Below are 21795 nucleotides of genomic sequence, written 5' to 3' on the forward strand. Positions count from 1 at the left end.
TGGACGTCGTGTCCTCTGGAACAAAGAGGAATAGAACCATCCGGATTGTTCTAGGCGCAAAGTTCAAAAGCCAGCATCTGTGATGGTATGGGGGTGTATTAGTTCCCAAGGTATGGGTAACTTACACATCTGTGAAGGCACCATTAATGCTGAAAGGTACATACAGGTTTTGGAACAACATATGATACCATCCAAGCAACGTTATCACGGACGCCCCTGCTTATTTCAGCGAGACAATGCCAAGCCACGTGTTGCAACAGCGGTACAAGACTGGCCTGCCTGAAGTCCAGACCTGTTTCCTATTGAAAATGTGTGGCGCATTATGAAACCTAAAATACCACAACGGAGACCCCGGATTGTTGAACAATTTAAGCTGAAACAGAATTGAAGAATTCCACCTGAAAAAGCTTCAAAAATTGGTCTCCTCAGTTCCTAAACGTTTACTCTGTGTTGTTAAAAGGAAAGGCCATGTAACGCAGTGGTAAAAATGCCCCTGTTCCAACTTGTTTGCAATGTGTTGCTGCCATTAAATTCTAAGTTAATGATTATTTGCAAAAAAAAATGTGTTTCTTAGTTTGAACATTAAATATCTTGTCTTTGTAAATGTGAGTGTGAATGTTGTCTGTCTATCTGTGTTGGCCCTGTGATGAGGTGGCGATTTGTCCAGAGTGTACCCCGCCTTCCGCCCGAATGCAGCTGATATAGGCTCCAGCACACCTCGCGACCCCGAATGGGACAAGCAGTAGAAAATGGATGGATGGATGGATGCAGTCTATTCAATTGAATATAGGTTGAAAAGGATTTGCAAATCATTGTATTGTTTTTATTTACAAATTACACAACGTGCCAACTTCACTGGTATTGGGTGTAAAGTAAGCCTTTTAAGGAGCAGCGTCTTTATTTCAGATTGCCTGAGGTCGCTGCCTGGCGTAACAGCAGCTCTGCAGCAAGGTCAGGCCTGCCGCTCCTGGCCAAGCAGCGTGCCAGATGGGAGGCCTTGGGCCGTAGCAAGGAAGCAGGCAGTTCCCTCCTCCACATGGTCAACATGCGGAAGGCCTCGCCGGGAAGGTTGTCCCCGGCCCGGAGCTTCACCAGCTGGGCGAGCTACGGCGAATACGCAGAGAATGCGCCAGGGGGCCTAATTCTTCTTCTGAAAGCTCCTCGGACAGCCAGAGGAGGAGCGAGTCTGGGAGGAGTCTGGTGGGAAAGAAGTGAAAGTTAGGGTCAGACTATGCTTTGTTGGTCAAATAAGTCTCACCTGTCCTGTCACAGAGCGAAATCCTCGGCGTGACGGGCCGTCTGATGCTTCGGACTCGCTTAAATTAAACAGCAAGGAAAACTAAACAAGCGCACTCTAAAGGCGCGGATTACTTACTCTTTCATGAATCATTTGGAAAAAGTACCTTAGGCAGACTCAGAGGCAGCGTGCACACAGGCTCTCCCAGGTTCTCCACGTCCACCCTGACCGCCTTGGTCCCCTCGCCACTCCGCCTGACCTCTGGTGGCCTTGTAGAAGACGGCCGCGCCCTTGTAGTGAGGTGAGCTGTAGTTTACCGAAGGGGTCCACCTCAGTCAGGGGCACCAGCAGCTCGTTCCTGCGCTGACTGTGGAAGGTGATGCGCTCTTCTAGAACCCCACACTTGCTCGCCCGAGGTCCTGCGGCAACATATAACATGTGGATAGGTCATCAAACAAACAACATCTAGCATTTCCTCACCACGTGACAAAGGGAGCGCCACCATACAGTAGATTTCACGTGTGTACAAACTGGCTGCACCTCCATGCTCATCATTAATCTAATATAATTTGAGACAACCGCTTATGCAAGCAGCTGTGTTAGCAAAGTGCTGCTTGCAACCTTTACAGCAACCTTTCTTTGCACGTTGTGTCTAACCTTTTACCATCAGGTCGCTGTTGAGCACGATTAAAGCTTTGTTTAGTACACATTGTTGCGTCAGACCAGTCTTCCTCTCAGGAATAAAAGTCACTGGTCAATCCCAACTTCTTTCGGATGACATATATGTTGAGTAAGAAGGACCATCAAGACAGAATAGGAATATTACCAAGTTTTACTAAAGCTTTAGGAGACCAGCCTATGCGTTAATAGCGGCATCTGGAAGCGGTCTAAAAATCAAACGGAAAGAGTCAGCTTATTTAGTACGAAAACAGACCCCTCCCGGCCAGAAAGATACACAGCCTTATTGTTCTAAACTGATAAGGTAAAAAGGGAGTATATCATACTCCCAAAACACATTCCAGCGCCTTCAAGGTGAAACACAAGAGTTTACTAGCGGACATAAGATAAAGACCCAAAGTGTTCACACGGGAAAATATTGCTGCTTTAAACATGACTATGAATAAAGAAAGAACTCTTGAAAATATCTAATTCTCACAACATTTAAAGGCCTACTGAAACCCACTACTACCGACCACGCAGTCTGATAGTTTATATATCAATGATGAAATCTTAACATTGCAACACATGCCAATACGGCCGGGTTAACTTATAAAGTGCAATTTTAAATTTCCCGTGAAATATTCTGCTGAAAACGTCTCGTATGATGACGTTTGCGCCATCATACGTGTTGTTGAATCTTTTGCAATTTGTTTAATGAACAATGAAGACAGCAAAGAAGAAAGCTGTAGGTGGGAAGCGGTGTATTAGCGGCTGGCTGCAGCAACACAACCAGGAGGACTTTGAGTTGGATAGCAGATGCGCTACCGTGAGTACGCAGCTTTGGCTTCCAAACATTTGATCGCTTGCCCGTACGTGCGTGCCGCTATGTGCATGTCACGTACGTAACTTTGCTGTATGAACTTTACGGAGGTGAACGGTACTTTGGGCTGTGGGATTGAGTGTGTTGTGCGGGTGTTTGAGTTGTATTGGTGGGTTATATGGACGGGAGGGGGGAGGTGTTTGTTATGCGGATTAATTTGTGGCATATTAAATATAAGCCTGGTTGTGTTGTGGCTAATAGAGTATATATATGTCTTGTTTTTATTTACTGTTTTAGTCATTCCCAGCTGAATATCAGGTCCCACCCGCCTCTCACAGCATTTTCCCTATCTGAATCGCTTCCACTGCCCTCTAATCCTTCACTCTCACTTTCCTCATCCACAAATCTTTCATCCTCGCTCAAATTAATGGGGTAATCGTCGCTTTCTCGGTCCAAATCGCTCTTGCTGCTGGTGGCCATGATTGTAAACAATGTGCAGATGTGAGGAGCTCCACAACCTGTGACGTCACGCTACTTCCGGTACAGGCAAGGCTTTTTTGTCAGCGACCAAAAGTTGCGAACTTTATCGTCGATGTTCTCTACTAAATCCTTTCAGCAAAAATATGGCAATATCGCGAAATGATCAAGTATGACACATAGAATGGATCTGCTATCCCCGTTTAAATAAGAACATTTAATTTCAGTAGGCCTTTAAGCCATTTTGGTTGTGTTGAATGAATAATGGTGGTCTATTGGTTTTTGAAACATGTTAGAACCCTTATAGGCTGATTGGCAACACTAAATTGGCCTTAGTGTGTGAATGTGAGTGTGAATGGTTGTCTATTTCAGAATCAGAATCAGAAATACTTTAATAATCCCCTGAGGAGAAATTAAGATTTTTAGCACAATCCCATTCAAGAGCAGACAAACATTACAAGGAGACAGAACAGGATCGCTGACGGGTCTGCCAACTTCCGGCGCCCCTTACAAAAAAAGGTGAGAAACAGGTAAAACGCTGGGGGTGGGGCGTGAGAAAAAAAAGTCACTCTAAACCTGGGCCCCTGGAGAGGGGGTCCAGACTGAGGCCACGGGAAAAATAACTCATAGCCATAGCACACATGAGCATGTGTGTAAGAAGGAAACAAACATCAAAGAACAGAAAGGATATTAAAGACATTAAAAGAGCAGAGTTGATGCAACCAGACATTTCTACATAGTCACAAAAGTAAAACAAAACAAAACAAAAAACATATACACTGTGGTGGCCTCTGCGGTGTTCCACGCCATCGTCTGCTGGGGTGGGGGAGCATGGCCAGAGACAGGAGCAGACCCAACAAAGCAACCAAGAGACCCGACTCCACCCTCGGCCGCCCACTAACACTGAATTTGTGTGGCGACTTGTCCAGGGTGTATATGCCTTCAACCCGAGTGCAGCTGGCATAGCTTCCAGCCCCTCCCCGCTACCCCAAAAGGGACAAATATGAATAGAAAAATGGATGAATGGATATCTTTACTTAATTTACTATGGACTAAAAGGAAAAGGTGACGCAAAAAGAGTCCCACTTCTTCCTCTGGACAAATTATTGACTTGTCTGAATACATTAGAAATGTCATTTTCGATGCCACATTTATTTTAAAGGGGAACTGCACTTTTCTTTGGAATTTCCCAATTATTATGAAAGACACGATGACAGATTGGTCATTGGTTAATGATTATTTGCAAAACAAAATTAAGTTTCCCAGTTCGAACATTAAATATCTTGTTTTTGCAGTCTATTCAATTGAATATAGGTTGAAAAGGATTTGCTAAATCATTGTATTCTGTTTTTATTTACCATTTACACAATGTGCCAACTTCACTGATTTGGTATTTTTACAGCAGTTTTGGGGTAGCTGGTGTTTTTTGGTCCCTAAGAAAAAATGCGTGCGTAGTGATGATTAAAGTTTCCACTTAGACCAGACCTGGGCATTCTGCGGCCCGCGGGCCACATCCGGCCCTTTGTGCGTCCCTGTCCGGCCCGCATGAGGCCAATCATAAATTACAAAATAAATTTTAAAAAGTATCTATGTCGAGTGTGCAATACAACTGTGCTGCTTTTGTTTTGAAAAGCGTTATTTGTATTACTTCCGTGTGGACGTATGCGCGTGCGTGATTGTGAATGAATGTGAACAGCTTCAATCACAAATTACAAAATAAAGTTGAAAAAACATATATGTCGTGCGCGCAATACAACTGTGCTGCTTTTATTTGAAAAGTGTTATTTATGGGCGTATGTCCGTGTGTAATCTGTGAGTGAAGGTGCACAGCGACAAGTGATGCACGGTTTACACCCGAGACGCTAAAAAGAGAAAAGTTGATGACGAATGCCGTGTTTTCAACAAGACATGGACTGCAAAGCAACGTTCCCTCTAAGGTGCGTGCCTGCGCAATTGCGCACTGCTCAAGCGTCCTCTGCGCACAGCAAATATATGCCGCGCACCAAATCAAATCCCATCTGAATTCTAAACAAAATAAACACATTTATTCTGTGTAATTTTGCAATGCAACTTTGAGTGACAGTGACAACAAGCAGCCCTAACGGTGTTCGTCAACACCGTTCAATTGAACACCGTTCAATTATTGTAACGTCTATTGAGATGCTTCGAGGACAGGAATTATATTGATCACTTTATTGAGCAAAACTGTTTATATTCGGCCATAACCACACCAAAAACATGAGTAAAACACTTCTATCTCGAAAAACTAGTCATTTTCTGCCGTACAAACCAGGCCAAAACCAACTTGTCATCCGTCACCAACACGTATACCACTAAACCACTGGTGCGTTTATGGCCACACAAAAAGTCGGACAACTCAAACACCACACAAAGTTACACTATGACTCCTCAGTCATATGTGTGCTTATTTGACTGTCATTTATTATTAATGTTAATTTATTTATATTAATCATGGAATGCTGTTACTAGATAAAGTTACAGGAATGCACACTTCATCCTATGCTTACATTTCATTGTGCAACATGAGGATGTTTAAGGGGAACTAAATGTGATCACTGAAAGGGGTACAAATGATTTCCAAAGCAGTGCTTTTGGTATAAAGTTAAGTTAGGTTAAATGAAAGTATTATTATTATTATTAATTATTATTATTTTTTTTTTTTATTATTATTATTATAATTATCATTTATCTTACAGTATATATCAAAAATAATATTGAGCAAAATTTAATTGAAATATTGTCGATGTGGCCCTCCAGCAGTGCTCGGGTTGCTCATGCGGCCCCCGGTAAAAATTAATTGCCCACCCCTGACTTAGACATTACACTCAAGTTACCGGGAATGATTCTCTGTTCATGTCTAACCTGCACAGGTGACATTCCCGCAAAGGCGTAGGACAAGCTGATCCCCCTCCCGCATGCAGATCTCCGGTGACGTCTGCGGGGCTGCACTGTCACCCTCTGCCTGCAGCCTGGACATTTCCCAACTGAGCTCCCTGCTCGGCAAGGCGGACACCAGGACGGCACGGGGCTCACCCTGGCGGTGCTGGATGACCACTCTGACCAGGTGGCCACACACTGAGTCCACCAGGTCCTCTGCCAGGGATGTGAGCTGGCAAGGCTGCAGCGGGGAGAGGAAGCGGACCACCAGCAGTCTGCAGGAGGACGGAACAAATAGGTCGTGTCTTTATTCTTGCTGTACACGCAAGACTTTTATTTGCATACGTGTGTTCACATTAAGAAGTACGGCAAAATTCAGTGCACTGTCAGTACTCAGATGTTGAATTCAAAATGAACACTTCACCCTCGATTGCTTGGTTTTAAATGATGTCACGTCCCGCTCATTAAATATGCGTGGTGGTCAAGCTAGCGTCTGTTCTCAATGGGTACGATGCGCCATTTAGCCTTTCTCGAAGTAAAATGCCCCGCGTGTGTGTTGTTTTCGGCTGTACAAACCGTTCAAATCGCCAAAAGGATGACATTTTCTTCAAAGTTCCTCGAGAGGTTGATGTGTATTTCTGGTCTTGTCACCCCCTCTAGGGCAGAAGGGCAACACGGCAGTGCGGCTGGATCAAAAGAGACATCGGAGACGCTTTGCTGAACAAAAAAGTTCCTTTATTACAAGCGAGCGTCATTAAACAAGTCTGCAGTACCTGGAGGAGCTCAGGTCAAAAACTAAGGACTCTTAATTTGGAGGAGCCGAACCACTTTCTTGTATTCCTTCTTTCTCTGTCTGGGTGTGTTAATTCAGAAGGGTACAACCTGACCATGTAAGGATATGTTCATGTGTAAGTGACCGGAAAACAACCTCTGTATATTGTAACTTACAAACCCCGTTTCCATATGAGTTGGGAAATTGTGTTAGATGTAAATATAAACGGAATACAATGATTTGCAAATTATTTTCAACCCATATTCAGTTGAATATGTTACAAAGACAACATATTTGATGTTCAAACTGATAAACTTTTTTTTTTTTTTGCAAATAATCATTAACTTTGGAATTTGATGCCAGCAACACGTGACAAAGAAGTTGGGAAAGGTGGCAATAAATACTGATAAAGTTGAGGAATGCTCATCAAACACTTATTTGGAACATCCCACAGGTGAACAGGCAAATTGGGAACAGGTGGGTGCCATGATTGGGTATAAAAGTAGATTCCATGAAATGCTCAGTCATTCACAAACAAGGATGGGGCGAGGGTCACCACTTTGTCAACAAATGCGTGAGCAAATTGTTGAACAGTTTAAGAAAAACCTTTCTCTACCAGCTATTGCAAGGAATTTAGGGATTTCACCATCTACGGGTTCAGAGAATCTGGAGAAATCACCGCACGTAAGCAGCTAAGCCCGTGACCTTCGATCCCTCAGGCTGTACTGCATCAACAAGCGACATCAGTGTGTAAAGGATATCACCACATGGGCCCAGGAACACTTCAGAAACCCACTGTCAGTAACTACAGTTGGTCGCTACATCTGTAAGTGCAAGTTAAAACTCTCCTATGCAAGGCGAAAACTGTTCATCAACAACACCCAGAAACGCTGTCGGCTTCGCTGGGCCTGAGCTCATTTAAGATGGACTGATACAAAGTGGAAAAGTGTTCTGCGGTCTGACGAGTCCACATTTCAAAATGTTTTTGGAAACCGTTGACGTCGTGTCCTCCGGACCAAAGAGGAAAAGAACCATCCGGATTGTTATAGGCGCAAAGTTGAAAAGCCAGCATCTGTGTTGGTATAGGGGTGTATTAGTGCCCAAGACATGGGTAACTTACACATCTGTGAAGGCGCCATTAATGCTGATAGGTACATACAGGTTTTGGAGCAACATATGTTGCCATCCAAGCAACGTACCATGGACGCCCCTGCTTATTTCAGCAAGACAATGCCAAGCCACGTGTTACATCAACGTGGCTTCATAGTAAAAGAGTGCGGGTACTAGACTGGCCTGCCTGTAGTCCAGACCTGCCTCCCATTGAAAATGTGTGGCGCATTATGAAGCCTAAAATACCACAACGGAGACCCCCGGACTGTTGAACAACTTAAGCTGTACATCAAGCAAGAATGGGAAAGAATTCCACCTGAGAAGCTTAAAAATGTGTCTCCTCAGTTCCAAAACGTTTACTGAGTGTTGTTAAAAGGAAAGGCCATGTAACACAGTGGTGAACATGCCCTTTCCCAACTACTTTGGCACGTGTTGAAGTCCTGAAATTCTAAGTTAATTATTATTTGCAAAAAAAAATCAAGTTTATGAGTTTAAACATCAAATATGTTGTCTTTGTATTGCATTCAATTGAATTTGGGTTGAAAAGGATTTGCAAATCATTGTATTCCGTTTATATTTACATCTAACACAAATTCCCAACTCATATGGAAACGGGGTTTGTAGAAGTTGACGTGAAGATAAACATGGAGTCTCTCCTCCAGGATGGAGCTATCACTTTTGCAATCCGAAGTCTGAATATATTGCCTCTTCTCGTGAGAGAGTTACCCCAGTCCATATGCGAATGTCCAACTAAGACGTCTTAATTTATTAAGGACTCAACCATTATTTACTTAAACCTGGTGGTTCGCTTTCTTGATGATGTTCTACAGACCATTTTCAAGCCGCTCTCTGGCCGTCTCTTCAAAATACGCCATTTTGTGAACGGTCTTATTTATGTGGTTTCCATATGGAGTCTACTGACAGATATAAGTTAGAACTATACGCTACGCTACTTTGTGTTAGAAATGGCAACAGCGGAGGATGCATGTGCATGTACGAGCCAGTCTGCCCCACAACAAGAGGATAGAGAAAAAGAAGGAACTTATTGACTACAGTATCGAATTACAATGGCGGACAAGCGCAAAGCACTTTGGGTAAATTCCTCCCGTTTATAGCGATATCCGCTGATGTCACAACTGGGAACAACGTCACAAATTGGGCAAATACAACACGGCTCGTTTGGAGGAAGTATGAAGGAAGGCAAGATTGTTTTATAAATATCTCCGCCATGTCTCCATGGTTTGTGTTCAAATTTTTGGGGGCTCTGCAGATCCCAAATACACAAAAACAGGCACCAATAGGTAAGAAAATTTGGTTTTACACAATAGATCCTGTTTAAGCTGACGTCAACATACATGGTCGACCACTTCTGGATAAATCAGTCAATTAATGTTGACATGTAGTATTGTTAAAACGGAACTGCACTTTTTTTTTTTTTTTTGCCTGTCGTTTACAATTATTATGAAAGACATGACGAGGGATGGATTTTTTTTTTTTAATGCATTCTAAATACTTAATTAAAGTAAATAAAAGTCAGCTTACAGCGGAACCAATGGCATATTTCTGATTCTGCCGATAAAATCCAATAAATAACCATTAAAAAACCACCAACAATACTCCATTTACATTTCATGACTTCAATATTAACCTAATATTATTGATATTGTTGTTATAAGCGCTAACGCAGACAAACTATTTATCGCGGCGACATTATCACTTCCGTGTGTCCCTATGTTTACATCATCGAGTGGTCTGCCGCTTTCTCGCTTCCTGTAAGTTTATTCTAGATCATAAATCATGCCTCTCACCTGGACAGAAGAAGTCTGAGAAGGTGTTCCGACAAGTTGGTACACTTTGACTGCCATTTAGGACCCGAAACTGGCGAGGAAGACACAAAATGACGCTTGGTCTCCCCAGCCCCCACCACTCAAAATAGCCACACTTTGTTCTGATTACTTTTTAAGTTAAGTTAAAGTTAAAGTACCAATGATTGTCACACAAACACTAGGTGTGGTGAAATTTGTCCTCTGCATTTGACCCATCCCCTTGGGGAGCAGTGGGCAGCAGCGGCGCCGCGCCTGGGAATCATTTTGGTGATTCGCACACTCTTGGCATTCTCTCGATGAGCTTTAAGAGGTAGTCACCTGAAATGGTTTTCACTTCACAGGTGTGCTTGAAGCTCATCGAGAGAATGCCAATAGTGTGAGAAAACAGTAATCAGAGCAAAGAGTGGCTATTTTGAAGAAAATAGAATACAAAACATGTTTTCAGTTATTTCACCTTTTTTTGTTAAGTACATAACTCCGCATGTGTTCGTTCATAGTTTTGATGCCTTCAGTGACAATCTACAATGTAAATAGTCATGAAAATAAAGAAAACACATTGAATGAGGTGTGTCCAAACTTTTTGCCCGTACTGTATATTTAATATTTACTAGGGCTGTGAATCTTTGGGTGTGCCACGATTCGATTCAAAATCGATCCTAGGGGTCACGATTCGATTCAAAATCGATTTTTTTTTTAATTCAACACGATTCTCGATTCAAAAACTATTTTTTTTATTGTTTTATTTTATTTCATTTTTTTTATTTTTTAATGAAAACAATACACAACAATACCATAATAATGCAATACAATTTAATTTTGGAGTTCTGAACTTGTAATTTCTTGCATTGTTTATTAAGTGGTAATATGTCACATTTGTCCCAATTAACTTTATACCCTGATAAACAGCCATATTCAGTGATGACATTATTGATATAAAGAAGAGAGTAGTTAACATGTGACAGGTAAAAAAAATTATGTCGTCACAATACATCGATAGCTTATACTGAGAGCCAATTTTTATACCGGAATATTATTTTCACTTCTTATTTTTGCAGCTAAGTGTTCAATAACCAAATTAAATAATAATACAGATGCAGGACATCCCTGTTTTACTCCTCTTTTTAACAAAAAAAAGTCTGAAATATGATTATTGGTTTTGACTGATGCCATGGGCCTTGTATAAAGCATCTTAATCCATTGTATAAAATTATCTCCAAATCCAAATTTACGTAATGTGCAAAACATAAATGAGCAGTTTATGCGGTCGAATGCCTTCTCCGCATCAACAGTACATACTGCTGTGGGATAAGGGAGACTTCTAGCATAGTAAATAACATTAAACAATTGCCTTATATTGTCTGAAGATTGTCGATCTTCCATGAAGCCAGTTTGGTCGGTATGAATTAATTTTCCTATTACATTTGATAATCGTGTGGCTAAGATTTTTGCCAAGATTCAAAAAGATTCTCTATTCATTCAATACATAGGATTTCAGCAGGATCTACCCCAGTCTGCTGACATGCAAGCAGACTAGTAGATTTTTGTAAAAAGCTTTTATAATTGTAAAGGACAATGTTTTATCAACTGTTTGCAATGATGTACATTTGTTTTAACTATTAAATGAACCAAAAATATGACTTATTTTATCTTTGTGAAAATATTGGACACAGTGTGTTGTCAAGTTTATGAGATGCGATGCAAGTGTAAGCCACTCTGACACTATTGTTGTTTTTATTTTTTTATTTTAATAAATGTCTAATGATAATGTCAATGAGGGATTTTTAATCACTGCTCTGTTGAAATTGTAACTAATATTGATACTGTTGTTGATAATATTCATTTTTGTTTCAGTACTTTTGGTTTTTTCTGTGTCGTGTTTGTGTCTCCTCTCAATTGCTCTGTTTATTGCAGTTGCTGGGTTGGGTTTGGTTTTGGAATTGGATTGCATTGTTATGGTATTGCTGTGTATTGTTTTGTTGGATTGATTAATTAAAAAAATAATAATAATAAATAAATAAATACAATTAAAAATTTAAAAAAAATTATAAAAATTTTTTTTTTAAATCTATTTTTAAAAATGAGAATCTACAAGGTTAATGTAGGTTGCTTCTCTTTCTTCCCCTCCATTTTTCTGCATTCTTTCGTATCTCAAGTTATCATTACGTATATGTATTGTTGCATTTGAACAATTGTATTGTTGATAATAAAGGTAAAGTATTGGTATTGTTTATTATCAATAGCACTATTTCTATTGGTATTCATATTGCTCCATTTTTAGTGTAATAATGCTCATTGTCATTTCTGTATTATTTTTTTATTTTCGCTAACTGCTTATTTGCTATTACTTTTACCATCATATTTGTACATGTCGTATTTGCTGATGTTGCTCTGTTGTTGTTGTTGTTGTTGTTGTTGTGTTTGCTGTTGTTGTTTTTGTCTCTCTGTCTAATCCCCCTCTTGTCCCCACAATTCCCCCCTCTGTCCTCCTTTTTCTCTCTTTCTATCCCCTCCTGCTCCGGCCCGGCTGCACCAAATGATTATATAAATACATTTAATAAAGTCAAAATACAAGTAAGGCAACAAGAGAAGTATCCTACACTTCTCTTTTGTAAAGTAAAACTGAACAGCCGATATGGGCATCTGCATCTGCTATATGATTTGCCCGAGAAGCTGGGCAGGACATTATAAAAAAAAATAATAATTAAAAATAAATAAATAAATAAAAATAAAAATAAAAAATAAAAATGACAATCAATTCTGAATCGCACAACGTGAGAATCGCTATTCGAATTCGAATCGATTTTTTCCCACACCCCTAATATTTACGTATATTGATTATTGATCATTGATCATTAATTTCAAAAACGCATGACAACCATGCAGAATTCATGAGAGCCAACAAACATAATAAAACATTACTTGTGTGTGTCCAAACTTTTGGCCTGTACTGTATATATAAATGTGCTCGTTACTAAATTACATGTATACATACATAATGTATATAAAACCTCAATGGAGGTGTTTGGAAAACATTTTAAGGGCTTTAAAGGCAGAATTGCGTGGCTCCCACAGGCTCCACTGTAAGCAAACTTTTGATCGCATTTTCATCCATCATCATGTCTCTCATAATGGTTGTGAACAATAAGCAAAATTCCCAAAAAAGTGCAGTTCCGCTTTAACTTCATCATTAATACTCGTATGCAAACATCAAAATGGATTAAAAACATACGAATTAGGGTGGGCGAGGCAAAGGAAGTGATAGGTACTTCAAAAGCTTCAGTATAGACATTCATTTGGATTAGGGATGTCCGATAATGGCTTGTAGGGACGGTGTGGCGTAGTGGGTAGAGCAACCGTGCCAGAAACCTGAGGGTTGCAGGTTCGCTCCCCGCCTCTTACCATCCAAAAATCGCTGCCGTTGTGTCCTTGGGCAGGACACTTCACCCTTTGCCCCCGGTGCCGCTCACACCGGTGAAATGAATGATGACTGAATGATAGGTGGTGGTCGGAGGGGCCGTAGGCGCAAACTGGCAGCCTCGCTTCCGTCAGTCTACCCCAGGGCAGCTGTGGCTACAAATGTAGCTTACCACCACCAGGTGTGAATGAATGATGGGTTCCCACTTCTCTGTGAGCGCTTTGAGTATCTAACAATAGAAAAGCGCGATATAAATCGAATCCATTATTATTATTATTATTATTGTTGCCGATATTCCGATATTGTCCAACTCTTTAATGACAGATACCGATATCAACCGATACCGATATATACAGTCTTGGAATTAACACATTATTATGCCTAATTTGGACAACCAGGTTTGGTGAAGATAAAGTCCTTTTTAAAAAAATAAAAAATAAAATAAGATAAATAAATTAAACATTTTCTTGAATAAAAAAGAAATAATAACAATATAAAAACAGTTACATAGAAACTAGTAATTAATGAAAATGAGTAAAATTAACTGTTAAAGTTTAGTACTATTAGTGGACCAGCAGCACGCACAATCATGTGTGCTTACGGACTGTATCCCTTGCAGACTGTATTGATATATATTGATATATAATGTAGGAACCAGAATATTAATAACAGAAAGAAACAACCCTTTTGTGTGAATGAGTGTAAATGGGGGGGGTGGGGGGGGGGGGGTTTGGGTTGGTGCACTAATTGTAAGTGTATCTTGTGTTTTTTATGTTGATTTAATTTAAAAAACGATACCGATAATAAAAAAACGATACCGATAATTTCCGATATTAAATTTTAAAGCATTTATCGGCCGATAAATGCTTTAAAATTAGACATAAATGCTTTGAAATTAGACATCTCTAATTTGGATACTTCTGATTTGGCAGTTTGTATCGTCATCTGTTTGGCCTGGAAGCAGCCAGGACAAATACTGACAGACAAAAACAGTCCAAACCTGTCAAAGTTCTCCGTCAGTTCAAAAGACACAATGCCATTCTGATGGCTCTGGATGACAATTCCTTCCGCGACGCTCCATTGATGGTCTTTGCAGCACAGCACGCTCAGAAGCTCAGCAGGGTTCTCTTTAGAGGACTGAATGGAGGAGCCCAGCATCCTAACACGAAAAGTATTTTTTTATGCTAAACTGGATGAAAAGGCAATTAACTGTGAAGTCATCACATTAAATGTTGCTGAGGGGACACACTATTTAATGAGCAATCAAGAAATGCATCCATATATGTCACAATAAGTAGATTATTCTAACAAAATTATATGTATTATTTTCAACAATTGGTTCTTCTTTTACCTCCTCTGCTGGGAAGATGATACTGCAGGGCCAGCTGCAGGCAGAGTGAGTAAACGCTTCACAAGGTCCACCTGCCCTCTCATGTCTTTCCACTTGTCAGGATTTGGCGGACAGGGAAGTGTCACCGTGAGGGGTCTGAGCAGGGGCTGAGAGGACGGATGGGCAAGGCAGAGGAGCGGGCTGGTGGACACCACCCTGCGGTAGGCTTCACTTTTGGACTTGATGGTGGCCAGAAGGACGGCGTCAAGTGGCTGGATCTGAGGTTTGGGACAAAGGTGGTTTTGCCAAACTCATCCAAGCACGGGCACAGAAATCATCATCAAAGTGTAGAAATGCTTCCTGTCATATATCATGTCTTAAAACGACTCTTACCGTGTACTGCACCATGACAGAAGCCGTGAAGGATCCCGGGAGGTAGTAGAGGCAGATGCGAGGGTCCACAAGAGGTTTGTGAGACACGCCCCGTCTAGGAACTGTGAAGTGTTCTCGCTTAAGACAGGAAACCACGGCAAACAGGCCCAGTGAGTACACCTTCACTTCTGCAAAAGAGCCCTGAGGCCACAATGTCACAGGTCATTTGGACTGGGATGTCATCCCATGAATTATTTGACAATGTAATTGTTGCTTTACCCTCTGTCCACCGTGTGAGCTCTCTGTTGTCATAGGAGTGAGGTAGCTGGCCCTCCTCTCGCGGTCCACCAGCTTGACAGCGATGGTCCTGTAGGTGCCGCGGTGACGCACACAGAAGGGAATTGCCACAGTCAGAGGGTAGCGGATGGCACCACAGCCTTCAACTCTGACCCTGATCACTCTGCTGACCAGCTTCTCTGCATCGCTCACCATCAGGCAGCTAAGGGTGTCGGCCACTTCACAGCGCAGGACTTCAGCCACACCCAAAGGTGCTTGTATGAAGCATGCACCCAGTATATCCGAGTTCTCGAGTCTACAAACCAAAACAGTGGTCAATACATGCATATAGAGCATGGTATGTGGGTGGTCAATACATGCATATAGAGCATGGTATGTGGGTGGTCAATACATGCATATAGAGCATGGTATGTGGGAAAAAGAGACAAAAGGTTTACCCCAGCATGCCTGTTTTGTGGTGTGGTAAATTATACCGTGTACAATTGTCTTATATGATTATGAACTATAGCATGTATTTAGATTTGGTCACAGAATCTTTTAGGGGATTATTCTATTAAGGAAATATGCCCTTAGATAGCTTTGGGTGCAGATGTCCATCACAGCTCATCCAGAGAGTGGTGGCCCTTGTCCCCAGGACAATTGGAATCCTAAAGGGATGCAGGCTTGGATTTTAGGAGTGATTATAAACACATTAGCGACGTCTGGTATGAGCCCCCACAGGTAGGAGTAGAGTTCAGGGGTCGGAGGACACCCGTCTTAAACTGAGCAGAGGAATAAGGTCAGGAAATAGATTGACTGGCGAAACAACAAACTGGGCTTCGTCCAGACTGGCCGGCTCCATGGCTAGAATTACAAAGAGTAAGGGTCTTTGTGTAAAAGGTATTTAAGGACAGTGGTCCGAGAGGACATCAGAAGAGTAATCAGGCCCCCGAAGCTGCAGTTCCAGTCTGACGCTCACTGAAACAAGTAAAGCTTTTTGTTAGACGATTCCTTGTTGGCGTCTTCTTGGCTCATCACCCATCACACAGTCACTCTGTCCTGGGAGAGTGACACGATCAACAAATATACAACAGTGGTTACCCACTCATCAGGGGATTTAATGAGAATGTGCTTTACCATCGCTCTTAAAAAGAGTGGTTTACATCATGCAAATGGCCTAATCTAAATTATGTACTGCGAACTTTGACAACAGTCTGAGTGTTGCACGAACGGGCTTTGTTCTGGTGGCGGTGTGAAGACACAAGCTCATTATATTTGTTGAGCGTGAAAAGTTCCAGTCAGCAGATAATCAATCATTTCTTTCTGAGACATAGTTGCATCTTTTGGTGGAATTTTCTGTACGGTGGTTCCAGATGTGCTTGCTGATGAATTTGTGTGGCTAACGTGGCAGAATGAGGCGCTGTGGTTCCTACCCCTTCTTTTTCCGAGTCATTTTCCGTTAGTCTAATGTACGTGTCCATCTTGTCCTTGTCTTTGCGCGTGACTGTGGCTTGGTAAAAGATGGTAGATGATTGGAGGCAGTTTCCATCAAGTGGGAAGGCGTTCCTTTGTCGGCAGTTACATGTGGCACCGGTTGTGGTATAATTTGCTTGTGGAGGTGTTAGTATACATTTGTTATGGTTATTGATTATCTGTTTGGTGTTGTTACGCAGCTTTAACTAATTTTGATGGTGTTGCTGTTGAATATTTTGCAAAGTCTGTGATACTTTGGGAAGTGCTTTTCTACAAAACACAAAACCAGTCAAGATTTCACAATCTATGGTCCGTAATACCATCAAAAGGCTCAGAGAATCTGGAGAAATCACTGCACGTAAGCGATGATATTACGGATCTTAGATTCCTCAGGCGGTACTGCATCAAAAACCGACATCAGTGTGTAAAAGATATCACCGCATGGGCTTAGAAACACTTCAGAAAACCACTGTCAGCAACTACAGTTGGTCGCTACATCTGTAAGTGCAAATTAAAACTCTACTATGCAAACCGAAAGCCATTTATCAACAACACCCAGAAACGCAGCCGGCTTCGCTGGGCCCGAGCTCATCTCAGATGGGCTGATGCAAAGTGGAAAAGTGTTCTGTGGTCTGACGAGTCCACATTTCAAATTGTTTTGGGAAACTGTGGACGTCGTGTCCTCTGGAACAAAGAGGAAAAGAACCATCCGGATTGTTCCAGGCGCAAAGTTCAAAAGCCAGCATCTGTGATGGTATGGGGGTGTATTAGTGTCCAAGACATGGGGGACTTATGCATCTGTGAAGGCACCATTAAAGCTGAAAGGTACATAGAGGTTTTGGAGCAACATATGTTGCCATCCAAGCAACGTTATCATGGACGCCCCTGCTTATTACAGCAAGACAATGCCAAGCCATGTGTTACAACAGCGTGGCTTCATAGTGAAAGAGTGCGGGGTACTAGACTGGCCTGCCTGTAGTCCAGACCTGTCTCCCATTGAAAATGTGTGGCGCATTATGAAGCCTAAAATACCACAACGGAGACCCCCGGACTGTTGACTGTACATCAAGCAACAATGGGAAATAATTCCACTTGAAAAGCTTCAAAAATTGGTCTCGTCAATTCCCAAACGTTTACTGAGTGTTGTTAAAAGGAAAGGCCATGTAACATAGTGGTAAAAATGCCCCTGTGCCAACTTTTTTGCAACATTTTGCTGCCATGAAATTCTAAGTAAATGATTATTTGCTAAGTTTCTCAGTTCAAACATTAAGTATTTTGTCTTTGCAGTCTATTCAATTTAATATAAGTTGAAAAAGATTTGCAAATCATTGTATTCTGTTTTTATTTAAAATTTACACAACGTGCCAACTTCACTGGTTTTGGATTTTGTACTAGTGTGTGGAATTTGTGTCCGATGTTGGTGCTGACTTTCTTGCTGAAGGGGGGGGTTATACCAGAGGATGTTGTTATGTTGTCGGTTTTTCCGTTTGTTAGCTGTGATTGTTGTGTATTGTATGGTGTAGTTGTATCTGCTTTCGTCGAGTGCTTTCTGTTATGGAGATATGGCGCAGTGAAAGGATGCTTTGTCGGATGAGAGTGAGAAAAGGTGTTTGTTGATGATTGTTGAGTTAGTGTTTGTTGTGGTGTGTGAGTAGTTACTTTCGCGGAACCACACCGCCTTATTCCGCCAACTGCGCAAGCACATCTGGAACCTGAAGGACAACAACATTGAACACTCATCACACTCGCCGTACAGCAGTTCCAGCAAAAGATGCAACCTTTGTCTCAAAGAGAAGTTATTGATTATCTGCCGACCAGAACTTTCCACGCTCAACACGTGTAATGAGCTTGTATCTTCATGCCGCCACAGGAACATAGCCCTTTTGTGCAACACTTAAAGGCCTACTGAAATGAATTTTTTTTATTTAAACGGGCATAGCAGATCCATTCTATGTGTAATACTTGATAATTTCGCGATATTGCCATATTTTTGCTGAAAGGATTTAGTAGAGAACAACGACGATAAAGTTCGCAACTTTTGGTCGCTGATAAAAAAAAAGCCTTGCCTATACCGGAAGTAGCGTGTTTACAATGCAGCGAGAGAGATTCGGACCGAGAAAGCGACGATTACCCTATTAATTTGAGCGAGGATGAAAGATTTGTGGATGAGGAACATTAGAGTGAAGGATTACAGTGCAGTGCAGGACGTATCTTTTTTCGCTCTGACCGTAACTTAGGTACAAGGGTTCATTGGATTCCACACTTTCTCCTTTTTCTATTGTGGACCACGGATTTGTATTTTAAACCACCTCGGATACTATATCCTCTTGAAAATGAAAGTCGAGAACGCGAAATGGACATTCACAGTGACTTTTATCTCCACGACAATACATCGGTGAAGCACTTTAGCTACTGAGCTAACGTGATAGCATCGGGTTTAACTGCATATAGAAACAAAACAAATAAGCCTCTGACTGGAAGGATAGACAGAAGATCAGCAATATTACCAAACTCTGGACATGTAACTACACGGTTAATGCTTTCCAGCTTGGCGAAGCTTAGCAATGCTGTTGCTAACGACGCCATTGAAGCTAACTTAGCTACGGAACCTCGACAGAGCTATGCTAAAAACATTAGCTCTGCACCTATGCCAGCTCTCATCTGCTCATCACGACCCGTGCTCACCTGCGTTCCAGCGATCGACGGTACGACGAAGGACTTCACCCGATCCCCGATGCGGTCGGCGGCCCGGAGACGGAGGAAGTCAAGGTGAGGTCGGCGGCTAGCGCGTCTGCTATCCATCTCAAAGTCCTCCTGGTTGTGTTGCTGTAGTCCGCCGCTAATACACCGATCCCACCTACAACTTTCTTCTTTGCAGTCTCCATTGTTCATTAAACAAATTGCAAAAGATTCACCAACACAGATGTCCAGAATACTGTGGAATTTTGAGATGAAAACAGAGCTTTTTGGATTCAATGGGCTCCGAATACTTCCGTTTCAACCATTGACGTCATCATACATAAACGTTTTCAACCGGAAGTTTAGCGGGAAATTTAAAATTGCACTTTATAAGTTAACCCGGCCGTATTGGCATGTGTTGCAATGTTAAGATTTCATCAGTGATATATAAACTATCAGACTGTGTGGTCGGTAGTAGTGGGTTTCAGTAGGCCTTTAAACTGTTGTTAAAGTCCGCACTGCATAAACTAGATTCGGCAACCATGAAACAGGCATGTTGGGATAAACCGGTAGTCCATTTGTGTCTTTCTCATGTTATTAGAGAAAGAGAGAGAGAGAGAGAGAGAGAGAGAGAGAGAGAGAGAGAGAGAGAGAGAGAGAGAGAGAGAGAGAGAGAGAGAGAGAGAGAGAGAGAGAGAGAGAGAGAGAGAGAAAGAAAATATGGAGTGATTGTTGGCATATTTTGCTTTGTACATTCTTGTAATATTACCTGCTATCTTGTGTTGATTTACGTGGGATATCCAATTAATTTTATCATTTATTACAGTGTTGTTCAACCTTTTTCGAGCCAAGGCACATTTTTTGCGTTGAAAATATCACGAGGCACACCACCAGCAGAAATCTTTTAAAAAACGTAACTCAGTTGACAGTAAAAAGTCGTTGTCGCAATTGTTGGATATGACTTTAAACCATACCCAACTATGTATCAATATAGCTCTTGTCTCAAAGTAGGTATTTTGGTGGCTTTTTCTCTTTTTTTGATAATTTCCTGTAGCAGTTTCATGTCTTCCTTTGAGCGATATTTCCCGCATCTACTATGTTTTAGCAATCAAGAATATTTCAGTTGTTTCTATCCTTCTATGTGGGGACATTGTTGACTGTCATGTCATGTTTGGATGTACATTGTGGACGCCTTCTCTGCTCCACAGTAAGTCTTTGCTGTCGTCCAGCATTCTGTTTTTGTTTACTTTGTAGCCAGTTCAGTTTTACTTTCGTTCTGCATAGCCTTCCCTAAGCTTCAATGCCTTTTCTTAGGGGCACACACCTTTTGTTTATTTTTGGTTTAAGCAATAGACACATTTTTACCTGCACGCTGTCTCCCACTGTTTCCGACATCTACAAAGCAATTAGCTACCGGCTGCCACCTACTGATATGGAAGAGTATTACACGGTTACTCTGCCGAGCTCTAGACAGCACCGACACTCACCAACAACACATCATTTGCAGACTATAATTACTGGTCTGCAAAAAATATTTTTAACCCAAATAGGTGAAATTAGATAATCTCCCACGGCACACCAGACTGTATCTCACGGCACACTAGTGTGCTGCAGCACAGTGGTTGAAAATCACTGATCTATTAGACATGCAAACATTTGATCTATTTTACTCTTATAATGCCTACACCGTCTATTTGAATTTGTGTTTGACTTTCTCTTTTGCTGATACCAAATAGCATTATTTTAGTTTTACTGAGATTCAGAGATAATCTGTTTTTGTCAAACAATCCTTTAAATGTGTTAATTTCTTCGGTTATTATTTGTATCGGTTTGTGTGTGGTCTCGTTTGAACAAAACACAGTTGTGTCGTCTGCAAATAACAACAAATGTAAGTATTTTTGTAACTTTACAAATGTCGTTCATAGAGATTAATCAACTTTGGTCCCTGAGGTACGCCATAAAATATATTTAGAGTTGCATACGTAGTTTCACGTACTGTTTCCTGTTGGTTAACTAGCTGCTTATCCAATTTGAGACCAGCCCTTTGAGACCGTTCTAATTTGTTGATTACGATATAATGATTAGTTGTGTCGAATGCTTTTGTTAGATCCATAAACACTGCCGCTGCACACTGTTTACCATCTATTGCATTGGTAATCTCCTCCGTTAGGTTGAGTAATGCCATTGATATTGACATTTTCACTGTGTATCCGTATTAGTTATCAACAAGTGTAGCCCTTTTTTTATTAATTTGTCCAGTCCGCTGTAAAATAATGTTTTAATAATTCTGGAAAAAAATATGGAAGTAGGGAAACAGGTCTATAGGTTGTAAATTGGTGTTTGTCACCAGTCTTATAATTCAGTACAACTTTTGCAATATTATTTTTTTTATTTGGGAATCTATCTGTTTGTATTAGAAATGGCAACCCCAGATGATGCATGTGCATGTA

The 21795-nt window shown here is 41.3% G+C and overlaps 1 pseudogene; it reads right to left on the reverse strand.

Annotated features, from left to right (window-relative positions):
• Window positions 1-897: 897 nt before the first annotated feature.
• LOC133661288 (death domain-containing protein 1-like) lies at window positions 898-16055 on the reverse strand (annotated as a pseudogene).
• Between the last annotated feature and the right edge of the window lie 5740 nt (window positions 16056-21795).

Source organism: Entelurus aequoreus, linkage group LG12 (genome assembly GCF_033978785.1).
Source record: "Entelurus aequoreus isolate RoL-2023_Sb linkage group LG12, RoL_Eaeq_v1.1, whole genome shotgun sequence".
NCBI classification, from domain to species: Eukaryota; Metazoa; Chordata; class Actinopteri; order Syngnathiformes; family Syngnathidae; genus Entelurus; species Entelurus aequoreus.